The sequence below is a fragment of the Rhinolophus sinicus genome, chromosome 5 (assembly GCF_057876585.1).
Source record: "Rhinolophus sinicus isolate RSI-liver-muscle chromosome 5, RSI-T2T, whole genome shotgun sequence".
Lineage (NCBI taxonomy): Eukaryota > Metazoa > Chordata > Mammalia > Chiroptera > Rhinolophidae > Rhinolophus > Rhinolophus sinicus.
The window spans coordinates 74,499,177-74,511,915 of record NC_142505.1 but is presented as its reverse complement, the minus strand read 5'-3'; positions in this window follow the sequence as shown (position 1 = coordinate 74,511,915).

Here is a 12,739-nt window from a genome sequence, read left to right as displayed (position 1 = left end):
TTAAACTTGCTCCTCCTGGGTATCCCCCATCGCAGTAAGTACCACCACTACCCTCCTTGTTACCCAAAAATCTAGGAATCATCTCCAATGCTACTACCTTAGTCCAAGACACCGTCAATCTTGCCTAGACTACTGTCATAGACCATTCATTGGTCTCCCTTTTTCCATGATCTTGTAAAAAATAAAACCCACCTTCTGGGTAAAATGATGCCACCTTCCGGGTAAAACCTTTAGTGACATCTTACTGATAAGAAACAATCCAGACTACGCTGTTCTACAAGGCCCTGCTTGATATGGACCCTGCCTCATACATCATTCTTCCTCTTTCTCATTATTCTCCAGTCACACTGGCCTCCTTTGGATTTCTCAAAGATTACTGCCCCCTCCTCCCCACCTACACACCAGGCCCCTTTTCTTACTATTCCTCTACTCGGAATAGTCTTCCTTGTAACTTCTCATATGCCTGGCTCATTCTCCTTCAGGTTTCATATCAAAACTCACTTAGTCACAGAGACTTCTGTGATCACCTTATATTGATATAAAGTGACTCCCTTGTTACTCTCTAGCTTCTCGCTTGCATTTTAATCTTTTGTAGAATTTACCATAATCTGTATTCTTTCTCTGATTGTTAATTGCTTCTATCCTCTATAAGGAGTTTAACTCTTTGATGCCAAAGACTCTGTTTGATTTGTTCTGCGTGTCTTATGCCCAGATCAGTGCTTGTCAAACCAGATGGACTCAGTAACATACGTATTAGCAGAATGAACTGATTTATCAAGAGAGAATTATAATGATTATATAGGTAGCTAGTCTGAATTGTTTAAATGATTGTGAAACTAGTTTCCACAACAAGCTTCTTTACGTGAGTAAGGATGAATTTTGACTGTGCAATTTGGCTTTCCTTTAGTAAGTAGATAAGGAGCAGGTACTCAAGATGGGGCCTTTAAGATTGCTAAAGTAAGGGATGACTTACACTGGGAGCGTCCCAAATGCACCTGCCCTTTCTTCCTATTTTGTCTATTTTCACTCTGGTATTACCTTAGGCTCTGATTTGCTTTCTTCTGTCTCAGTGCCCAATGAGGCAGATGCTCACCTTGCTCAGTATATTGTATTCTCACTTGAGCTTAATAAGGACAGATAAGGACACTGCAAGAAAAGACAACCACAATATCCCTGATGATATATAGATGCGAAAGTTCTCAAAAAAACATTAGCCAACAGAATTCAACAACATATTTAAAAAATCATACACCATTACCAAGTGGGATTTATCCCTGAGATGCAAGAATGGTTCAACATACACAAATCAATATTATTCTATTAATGTGGTGTATCACAGTATTAATGTGATACACCACATTAATAGAATAAATGATAAAAATCATATGGTCATCTCAATAGAAGCAGAAAAATCATTTGATAAAATATACCATCCTTTCAAACTGGGAATAAAAGGAACATACCTCAACACAACAAATGTCATGTATGACAAACCCACAACGATCATCATACTCAATGGGGAAAGATTAAAAGCCTTCCTCTTAAGATTGGGAACAAGATAAGGGTGCCCATTCTCACCACGCAACATAGTATTGAAAATCCTGGCCAGAGCAATTAAGCAAGACAAAGAAATCCAAGGCATCCAAATCTAAAAGGATGGAGTAAAACTGTCATTATATTCAGATGACATTATCATATAGATAGAAAATCCTAAAGGTTGAGTCAAGTGCCCCATCCCGGCGGTTTCTATATTCTGAGAATGTGATTGGCATGTCTCGTCCAGTATCTGAAAGGAAGATATATGATCACATCCACCCATATCTTCCCCTTGACTTCAGATTTGGAATTTCTCCCAGGTCCTATTAGGAAGATCAATCTTCATCTCTGCAAGGAGGTATGTGCATTGTGTATATGGTATGGTTTTATATGACTGCTTTAAATTTACCTATCAACTCCAAACTATCTTTTTACCATTTTCCAAAAGTTGCTCCAACGGCAACTATTCTTGTTTACCTTTTTTTTGGTCATAGATTTTCTTTTAGTTTTTAATTTTTGTGTGTGACTTATTGTTATTTCAAAAGGAATTTGGAGACTGGGAGAAATAGTAATGCCACATCTTCAGTGTGCCCTCTTGATCAGATAAGCATTAAACACAATCCCACTGTACTTTTAAAAGAAAAATAGCCATTCTTGGTGGGTTTGGTAGAAGACAATCATAATACTTGTTCACCTGAAGAACATTTGGTGAAATCAGTTTAATTTGTGATGCTCTGTAAAAGTTATGCAAATGAAAGGGACTCTAAGAATTTGGTACCAAATTTCTAACTTAGACTAAAACTAAGTAAAATTGATATTTCCCTACAGTTATGTTGAACTCTTCAAGAATGGAAGTCATGACTTATTCATTTTTCTAGTCCCAGTGTATGCACATTGCCAAGATTTTTCTACATATTCAGGGACTGCTGAATGACTGAAAATAAAGCTTAACGTTTCTAACATATGCACTGAATTTTAAGCAGCCGGGGAACAATTTTATTTGCTTTTTTGGCGTTGATTCAATACTTCTATTAGTTTGGAAGCCCTACCAATTAACTCATATTTTCAAAATCTCCAAGTATGATTCTACAGAACTTATAACTTTTTAAGTCACATTCATTTACCTTGTACTTCCCTGATAATTAAAAATGACTGCAATAAGAAGTGAAGGAACATGGACACCAGAAAAATATTGTTCCTGCCAGAAGCACAAGCCTGTCATCATGAACCAACTTTAAAAACAAATAAAAGCATGGTTTTATTGGATGAATATATAAGGATCCAAAATATCTGAAAAACATTGCTACGCTAACTAATGGTCAGAATGTTTTTATAGAAATCCCCAAAACAAGTTTGTGAGAAAGTGTTACTCTTCTTGTCCTTTTTTGGCTTGTGTTTGATTTCAGTTATTTTAATCAGTGTTTTTTTCCAAGCCTAATGATGTTGTTTGCTAGTCTCCCCATGTTACATCAAATTAATTTGAATACCCTCTGAGACATCTAAATAGCAATTGCAGTAAATATTCATCATGTGGAATTAATAATGGCATCTTGAAATGTTCTGTTTTATTTTTGTTTTGTTATGGGCTCTCTTTACCACAAATAACCATCACCCATATGGTATTAAAAATAAAGGAAGGCCATGGCTGGACTTTATATCACAATGACAGAAGAAAAAGCAGAACTGTGAGATCACCCTGGTGATGAACTCCAAATAATTCACTTGCAAAACTTAAAGGCTTATCAAGTATGTTAGGAATAGCAGAAGCTGGGTTTATGATTACTCAGGCAATATTTCTAATATGAAATACACCAAATCATTATGGATTGACTAGATAAATAAAACATCTGTTAATTGCTAATTTCTGATGCAATAAAATTTCATTGATCCCAAGTATTTATTAGACTTATAAGGTAAAAATGGAAATTTCCTGTCAGATGTTAATTATATAGAACAAATGAAGGAGCTTTGCAGAATGATGGTACGTGATTTCTGATTTATGAGAAAAGCTTTATCTTGAGTCACATTCAGTTAGCATATCTTGTTTATCTGTTACTATTAAGTGTAATAGAGAAGGAAACTAAAAGGGCAAAAAAATGAATAAAATCAAGTAACAGAAGACTTGAAGTCACTGAGTTTTTTTAATGTGCTTTACTGGTTGGGTGGTGCTTGTTTTGGGCCTATATTTTTGCCCTTCGTGTTTAAAATGTACTTTAAAAGCTAGAAAAACAACTAGATCTGCCAATTGTTGTGGTTACTTTTCTTTCTGCCACTGTTCTCATTAACATTTACTTGGAAGAATAGGCTCCAAGAATTGGTGACAATAATTTTAGTTCCATGTGTTAAATTTATTTTACTGAATTACTAGAAATTTTCAAAATTTTAGGCTAGCTCGATACAAAAAATAATGTATTTAAAATCTGTTTGTCTCTAGTAACCACTATAAGATTTTTTAAATGCATAATTTTCAAAAAACTAGAATACAGACCAAAGACAACTCAATTAATAAAGTGAAATGCAGGAAAAATAAAAACTAAAACAAACCAAAAACACCCCGAAAACTTCAAAAAACAATAATGTAGCTCTAGATAAATGCAGAGTGTCTGTTAGTTAGATTGACTTTACAGCCTGTTTGGGGCACATTCACGTTATTTTCTTCTTCATAGCCTTTCCTGAAGACTCCATTAAATACTGAGATTAAAGGGTCCGCTGGTTCCATTTTCCTGGCAAGTAAGAGTTCCCATTTTGTCAAACATTTGGAAATCAAATATTGGTGTTTTTCTTATAATTATTGTCAAGAACCATTTCCTTAGGGATATCAAACTGACTGCCATTGGAAGGGACACATTTCTCCATTTGTTCTTCCTCCAGAGACTGTTTCCCTTGCTACCTCTGTACCAATTGGTAATGAAAACACATTTGAATAAATTAAAACTAACAATCTGCGCAACAGATACCCACTGCCTTTCAGAACATGCCAAAGGAATGTCACTGTTGCCACTGGTATAAGTTGAATTTAGATGCAATTAGACTTTGACCCCCATTTTATTTGCTGAATTTGACCTGTTTGCTGCTATTTGTTGACGATCCTTCTTCTTCACCGGATTATTTCAAAGGCACCATAAAATTTGTTCTTATAAGAACATAAGACTTTTCAAAACCTCTTTAAAAGTGAAGAGACCCTTCTTTTCTCCTGGTCTCCTAATGATGTGCATGAGTGAAGAGACACATATAAGGGGCCAAACTAAAGTTTCAAAAAATAGCTATGAAGAAATTAAAATTTTGAAAAGAAGTTTAAGTAGGAGCATTATTTCTACTAGTAATTGTAGGTGGATGGTTTCTAAAAAGAGTTGACTAAAACTACATAAAATTAAAGTGACATGAAGATCAAAACAGATTGTTTCTATCTGTTTTTCTGTCTCGGTGAAAAAAAAAAAAAAAGGAAGATCTGACTACATACGCTAAAATTTGTACAAGTCCCAGTTGTTGATTAAGAATTTATCTGGATAGACTTTCTAGGACATGGGGCAGAATTAGAAGCTCAATAAGTACAAAATGTTGTTATAATCTAGTAACTGGAAAGAGATTGGAAGTCAAGGTTAGTCAAATTAGATAAACTCAGGATTCCCAGGGAAAAGTCTCAGATTACAGGTGACTGAGAACTATAAAGGTGAAAGTAAAAAGTGTTCTTTCATAAACTGATAGAGAAAACACAGACCAGACTGTGAATGATGAATTTTTTTTTTTAAGCTAAAGTAGTTTATTGAATAAAGATCTACTCCACAGGCAGAGCAGAGGTTGCCTCCAAGTGAGAGACATCCATGAATGATGAAATTTAACAAGAAATATATAAGAATAGAAATGCCCCAGGTGATATAATCATGAAATTAATCATTGATGCTTTAGTTTTTTTGTACAAATAAGGAAGAATAATAAGTCATATTAAATGGCATAGCAATATAGATACTTTCATTCACTAGTCATATAGTGCATATCTTCCAACAATATCAAGAAGGAGGGTATCAAGAAATTTTGTGGTATTTTCCCCCAATAAATTCACCCTTTATACCTATATATCATTATTTATTTTTGTGAAATGAGAAAAAAATATAACTAATGAGGGAATGACAAATTACCCTTATGGATATTCTCAAGGAAATATTGTGCAAGAATTAAAGTAAATTTATAGTAACATGAAAATCTTTCACTGTTATAATGACAAACTGAAAAACCTCAGCATAAAAATTTGCATAGAAAGTTTGATCAAAGCTATGTAAAGTAAACCAGTCTATGCATAGAAACACACCAAAACAGTCACGGAAGTTTTCTTCAGGAGCAGATATCATCAATGATATATAATACATTTCTCTTCTTTTAATTTTCCCATATCTTGTAAACTATAAATCAACAGTATACTTTATTTTTATAAAATGTAAGCTTTTCTTTAGGATCACTTAGGCTATGTAAAAGTGTCCATTTCTTTCCCTTTTCAGATATTATTTAACATTACTGCATTTACTTACCTCTTCTCTTGAGAGAGAAATTCTTTTTTAGACCCTCAGCTTCTATCTCATTTGCTTCTTCTTTAGCCTAGATTTAAATGAACCAAACACAATCAATTGATAAACAATTAATGACACAGAATAATCATTTTGCTTTTTTCCCATTTGACAGATCAGAGTTTTTTCTTTCAGGTATTTGACATTGTATTGCTTCTCCCAGTATCTGCATTCCACCTTTATTATACTCTTCAAGATACAATTTGAGTAAGCATACTACCACCAAATATGACAGTAGAAGCAAGAGTGCCATGGATGCGCCGACTTACAGAAAACTTCAACACTCAAAATTAGTTTTTTAGGCTATCAACAACAGAAAAAAACCCTAAAACAATTTATCCCATTAAACCTGGAATTTAGTTTGCTCCTTTCTTTCTTAATTTTCTAAGGTATTCCATCTTACCTTAAAGCTTTGCTTACTTCTCAGTTTTTACATAATTATTTTAACAGAGTCTTTCCTTAGGTAAGGAACAAAAGATCACCATAATATAATAATGCCATCTATTTCTACCATCTTTAATACATTTAAAAACACGGTATCTAATTCCAGTCAACACAGCCAGAATACACAGGGCTACTGGATTCCTTACATTTTCTACAGTTATAGATTTTATATCATTTTCCTTAATTATGCTAATTAAGATGCATAAAAACCAAAGTTCTAGTACATCCCTAAATCCTAATGATTTAAAATTTCTGTCTAAATTTGCTTAGTCCTTCTATGCTTAGTTCAAATAAAAATATAGAAAATAAATAACTGCCTCTTACTGGTCTACTATGACAGGTGAAACTATTTCAACACTCATTAAAAAATTTTTTAAAAAGGAAATTTTCTTTTCACATCAGATAAATTTTACCTATACATGATTAAAAACCAAAAACAGAATACTCCAACAGGAGAATGAAAACAAAACAAAAAAAAAGAACATAAGAACAATTATGACTGATTGGTTTAACTGCTTCTATTTGCTTAATGACAAGCCTACTTTTGCTTATACGCATATAAAGTAGGTATTTCAATTATAAAAGTCTGAAGTCATCATGGAACTCAAAATTATAAAGTCAAATGGAAACTGAAAGTGCAAAACATATAATGTAATTGGTATAATACGCTCTAATACAATTTCTCCTGGTTAGGATTTTGTATTGAGGGCTTCTGATCTTTAGCTCAGCCATCTATAATAATTAAGCAAATAATCAGATGGGAAAGGAATCAGAAAGGAATTCTGTTCCAATTAAAGAGCCTATGAATACAACCAAAGGACTTGTATCTGTTCTGTGTATGTCATGATGGTAGTGTGTGGCTCATGGCTCCCAGTTTTACTGGTAACACTTTTATACAAAATGTTGTCCGCTTCCTGCTTATTTGTTTTGTTTTGTTTCTCAGAGAATTTCATTCTCTTGAAATAGTTGTCTTCCAAGGATGAAAGAACAGACAACAAGGTAAAGAATAGAATAAGAGCTTTGAATGTGGAGCCAGCTGGTCAACTTTGCTGCTTAGCTGTCAGGTAACCTAACCCAGTTGTTAGTTTTCTGAATCTCAGGGTCTTCCTCTAAAAAAAGTGACAGTATTATCTGTTCACCTCTCAGTAGTAGTTTTGAGTCTCAATGAAATTATGTTAGTACAATCACACTAAAAAAGTACAGTAATATTGTCACCAATCATTATATCTTTGTTTTCTTGCAGTGTTCAATCTCAGCATACAGAAGCTTGTTAATACTGATTTCGGATATTTTATATTTGAATTAATGCCCAAAATATATAATAGTTACTCCAGACAGGTGTATGGTTAACCAACTTATAACTACGAACTGGATGAATTTTTAGGATATCATTATGCACAAATGAATTCTAGCAAGTAATTTAACACTTTAAAATTGCCTACTTGCCAAATGCCATGCATATGTAAAAGGACAGAAATGGAAGATTAATGTCATTATTTGAACAATTCAAGCCAAAACATCATTTTTATCTCTTTCATAAATAATGGTTTTTGAACTTCATTTCACCTTTAAAAAAAAGTACACTTGATCTGTTTTTCATTAATTTCATTTCTGCTGAGTGCCATGAGTAAATTCTCTATCATAGTAACAATCCTATGTAGTACGTCTTATCTCTATTTTTCAGAAAAGCAACTGAGTTCCAAGAGGTTACACAAGGCTTTCCCTGAAATAGTCATGAATAAGTACATTCTGGTGACTGAGTCTAGAATAAAGATGTATTCCTTAAAGTGGTAATGAAAAGCAGGATTTGTGTGAGCTCAAACATTGGTTGTTACCATTGTCACAAATAACATTTTTAATAACTCAGACAAAATCATAAAGAACACTGAGTCATAGGAGTCTACAAACATCTTTATATTATCAAGAACAGTCTAGTGATATTTTGGACAGAATAATGAAAAGCCAATCACACTGTCAAATTAGAGAGCTTCTTGTCTCATAATTTTACAAGTCACTAATATGAATGCTGTAAATTAATCAAATTTCTTGGGCTCTACAGCATATCGGAATAAAACTGCCTTGAGTGTTCTTTCGAGACAGACCACCAAATTGCAGCTCTATTAAATGAACGACTTCATTGTGTGAGAGGAAAGGGAAAGTCACTTAACTTATAAAAGTGATAAATTACTTCGATTGGAAATTGAATTAATCAGTAAGTACACATTTCAGAAAGAATGAAGTTCAAATCTTCAATAGACTTACAGCCCCTTTTAAAAACAAGGATTCCATTATCTTCAATGTAATGGAACATCAAATATTGCCAACAGCGGAATATTTCTGTTAAAATCATATTCATTTTAAAAACAGTTTTAGAAAGTACTTAGCTATTTAAAATCCATCTATATATAATATACATTTAGTACTCTACTGATAACTATAGCAAAAGATTATAAAGTTGTTTGACTTTACAGTTTGGATAGCTAAACACAAAGATCAGAAAATTTGAAAAGGCACTAGGGGAAAAAAAACCTCCCCTTTAACAAAATAAAAGATAGTACACTTTCATTGGAACCGTGTCAAGGTTCCACATGATGTTTACTATTGAAAATTGCTACCCTGAAAGTTTCTGGTTGGTTGTTTTAAACATAAGCTTCATCTTGCTTGCATTTGGCGCAGTTACTAATGAAGCCAGTGCCATGTACTCAACTGCACCCCACGTCCTCTCCCTTGACTTGACTGGAGCCACACAGACAAGCGGATGTGAACAGCTGCATGCTAAACCCAAGATGTAGAGAGTGAAAAGGGAGACAAGGCATCAGCCAAGTGCAAATCTTCCTGGTAGCACTGCATAGCTTGTTAATTAGTTTATATACTCAATTAGAAACAATTAACACGTGGTTTTAGTATTTTCATCTCTTCATAATGCTCCTGGTTGCTCTTTACATGAAATGACTGCCCATATGGCATCAGCCTCATGAGAGACCCAGCTTGCCTTATTGCAGCAATCAGGAAACGAACGAACTTTTCCCAAAGGAGGCACATAAGATTTTTTATAATTGCAGAGCCCTGGGCCACATCTTGTTATGGCATCTTCCCAGCTGCCCAGTTTGCTAGCACTCCTCCATTCCCTTATGATATCCTGTTTCCTCAGATTCCCTCCTAACCCACTCCGTTGGCTGCCGCTGCCTATTCTTGCTTTGTGCTGACTACCACCAACAAATTCTTCCCGAGGTGTCCATCACAGTGGACCCACTAAGGTGATAACATATACAAAACGTCATCTAATTTTCCATCCACTGAAGAAAGCCTGTTGCCTAGAATTGCTGAATAGGCTTGTGCTATCTCTTCTACTGTGTCAGCTCAGCCCACTTGTCTTTTTGAGAGGTGAATCTAAATAATTACTATCTTCCTCTTGATCTCAGAAGAGAAATCCAAATCCTCCTTTCTTCTACTCAGGTGGAACAAACTAAATGAAGCATTGTATTGCCCCTGAGTTTTTATGAACCCACTAACTCCTTTCGTCTTGTGTAAGGAGGACATCTGCCACTGACGTTGGCAGTCCACTGCACTAACCCACAGCGGTCCTCAGAAGGATAGCCACTGCTCAGAACAACTACTAAGGCCAAACTGGGAAATTTATTCGCGTCTCTAGTTCTCCTTGGGTTGTTTTAGCAGCTCTGGAGTAGTGAAGCCAGTGATGTGGGGTTTCAACATAACTGTGCTCTAGGGATTAACATGGGGTGACATGGACTACGTCAAGATTTACTGGCTTGGCCCAACTGGACTATAGAAAGGTTGTACGCAGGTATGCGCACGCACACACGCATGCACACACACACATGCACACACACGCACACACACAGCTATGTACATGTGCAGGCGATGGACTTGGGTGGTGATGGGTTTTCATGACAACAGCACATTTTTAATTCTAAGCTGTTGTTTAAAATAGTTTTTTCTAGCCCAAATCCTGCTGAAGAAAGCAAAACATTTAGCTCACATCTTGCCACATGGATATTAAGAGTATAAATTATGGAACATCAATTCAGGCTAAAATAAAGAATTAATTCAGTATGAGGAATTAAAATGATAAGTATTTTAAGTATTTAAGATAACTAATCTCCATTTAGTTTTTGTATGTGCCAGGCACTATGCTAAGTGCTACTCATGAAATATTTCATTCGTTAAACAACTTTGTGAGGTTGATTCTACCATTATCTCTATTGATTCTATCATTATCTCTAATTCTAAACCAAAGAAACAAGTTCAGAGAAGTTAAGTCTCTTGCCCAAAGTACACAGCCAAAAAGCGGCAAAGCTGGGACTGGAACATTAGCTAACGCCAAAGGTAAGGCTTACAGGATCTAAAAGCCTTACCTCTCTGGCAATACTACAAGTATATTCAAAAGTGCCACACAGATAGGAAACAACAGTGTCCTCTTCTGATAAGCACACTGTATGTGCTTTCATATCAATGACATATTATTGGGCACGTACCATGTTTCAAGAATTTAACATACACAATACCCAATCATCGTAACAACCTTGCAGGGGAATTGCCATTATCTCCATTTCATCAGGGAGAAAACAGGACTGCAAAGAAGTCAAAGAACTTGAGCAAATGCACACAGCAAGAAAAGGAAGGAGTATGATTGGAATATTGTATCACCCTATTTTATGCTCGTATATTTTACCCCTTACTCAGTAGTTAAATTAGCACAAAATACCTTCTCTAAAAGAAAGATGATTGTCAAAAGGTTACATTTTTAACATACTGAAGGCAATTAGTAAAGATGTTAAAATATCACCAGTAAATGTCAAATTTCAAATGTCAAAGATAAAAATAATACTAAAATATTTTTGGCATCTTTATTGAGCATCCAATCTTTGGGAACCGGCTAAGGCAATGGCTTTAGTCCTGCTTCCTCAGGAACACAGCTAAGATTTAGTGGGTAGATTAAAGTGGGGAGGTCCTCTCGTCATCTGTCTCTTGTAAAGCAGATGTTAGATCCTGTCACTGTCATCATATTTGCAGAAAAGCACAATTTCACTGGCTTAATGTGTGAAAAAGTAAGATCTTTCCTAATAAAGGAACCCTTGAAGCCATCTGTCCAAGGGGAAGAGCCTATTCCCACGCTGACTATAACAGCACAAAAGTATTCATTTATTCAAACTGAATTTTAAAATCCTATGACCTGGCTTGAAATGGCCAAACAAACCCTATCAGGATTCTACCCTGGCAGACAAGCATAAGCTTCCCCAGCTGGGAAAAGCAGTGAAGGGAGAATCCAGTGAGTGAGTTCTCCTAGTCTGTTCTCTTACATGGGTGTCAGACAATGATGCTCATAGATCCACTGACCAAGACAGCCTTAACATTCCTTCAGTCTAACTGAACTTGAGACAAGTTTCTTCCTGATAAGACCCTGACCTCCCTTTTCCTAGGCCATTTACTTTGAAAACCTGCAATTGTGAATGCTTGGGGGACAGAGGTCCCCAAAAGATGTAAATCTTTTCCCAGCCTCCTGCCAGTTTTAGGACCCAGGAATGTCCTTTTCAAGGATCTGGGAAATATTGCTCTGAAAGGTAATTATCAAGAAAGCTAGTGCCCAGATATCTCCCAGTCTCTGTCCGAGGGTGGATGGAGCCTAACTTCCATAGCACCAATTAGTAAACACAGATGGCCTAATCGACCGGCATCCCCCTAGCATCCTGGAATACTTTCCCACTAGCTTACTTCAGTGCTTAAAAACTCTCCCACCCCAATTGTTTCAGCAGGAGTTGCGTTCAGTCTCTCCCCCCCTCTTGAAATAATCTTGAACGTTTTCCTTACCTGTTTAACTCTACCCAGCGCACTTTATTTTGACACCACAGAACAAGTTCTTTCAGAAATATACAGCTTGATGGGCAACTTTCTCAAAGCTTCACGGTCCACTCTATAATCAAATTGCCAAAATATTAGTAATATCCATTCCAGCCATTATACTCTATTCTCTCCTACCAGCTTTGTGTATGTCTCCAAGATAGATCCAGTAATACTAAGTTATGACTATTTTTTGTTCCATTGGAACTGTGAGCTACTGGTAAGGAGAAAGAGTTCTTCTTCACCTTTCTATTCTCAGTGTCTAAGCCAGTGTCTGCACTATACCCTCATATTCACCCTTGGGGTTGAACCCAGACAATCTTCTAGTACCTTATACATGG